The sequence below is a fragment of the Carlito syrichta genome, unplaced genomic scaffold (assembly GCF_000164805.1).
Source record: "Carlito syrichta isolate Samal-C Ts95f unplaced genomic scaffold, Tarsius_syrichta-2.0.1 Scaffold188006, whole genome shotgun sequence".
NCBI classification, from domain to species: domain Eukaryota; kingdom Metazoa; phylum Chordata; class Mammalia; order Primates; family Tarsiidae; genus Carlito; species Carlito syrichta.
Genome location: NW_007132102.1, coordinates 1 through 742, shown reverse-complemented (window position 1 = coordinate 742; position 742 = coordinate 1). Strand labels below are relative to the sequence as shown.

Sequence of the window (742 nt, the reverse complement as noted above, 5' to 3'; positions counted from 1 at the left end):
AAATTAAATTCTCAAATCAAATGGTATAGGGGTGGCTAAATGATTTTAAAAAGAAAAAAATACTAAGATCCAACTATATGTTGTCTACAAGATACTCATTTTAGAATTAAGGGTACACATAGGCTAAAAGTAAATGGATAGAAAAAGATATTCCATGCAAATGGTAACCAGAGAAAGCAAGGGTTGCTATACTCATATTGGATTCAAAAGACTAAATACTTACAGGTAGCTTAAATAACAAATAAGGAGACGGAAGTAGTAAAAGAAAAAATTCTCAACAAAGAAATGCCCAGGACCGAGAAACCCCGCAGCAGCTGCAGGAGCGGCGCCGCACGGGTCAGAGTCCCCTAAGCCAGCTCAGGGCCCACCACTGCTCCCCACGATGGAAATCCCGCCGACCCACTATCCAGCCTCCAGGGCAGCCTCGGTGGCCGAGAACTGCATCAACTACCAGCAGGGGACCCCCCACAAGGTGTTTCTGGTGCAGACGGTCAAACAAGCCAGCTTGGAGGATATTCCAGGAAGAGGACATAAGTATCACCTTAAATTTTCTGTAGAAGAAATTATCCATAAACAAGTTACAGTGAACTGCACTGCTGAAGTACTTCACCCTATAATGAGACAAGAAACTGCACCAGAAGTCAACTTCACATTTGAAGGCAAAATTGGAAAGAACCCAGATGAAGAAGACAATACATTTTACCAAGACTCAAGTCCATGAAGAAACCACTAGATGCACAAA

The 742-nt window shown here is 42.5% G+C and overlaps 1 pseudogene; it reads left to right on the top strand.

Annotated features, from left to right (window-relative positions):
- Positions 1-382: 382 nt before the first annotated feature.
- Positions 383-735, top strand: LOC103252981 (annotated as a pseudogene).
- Positions 736-742: the final 7 nt, after the last annotated feature.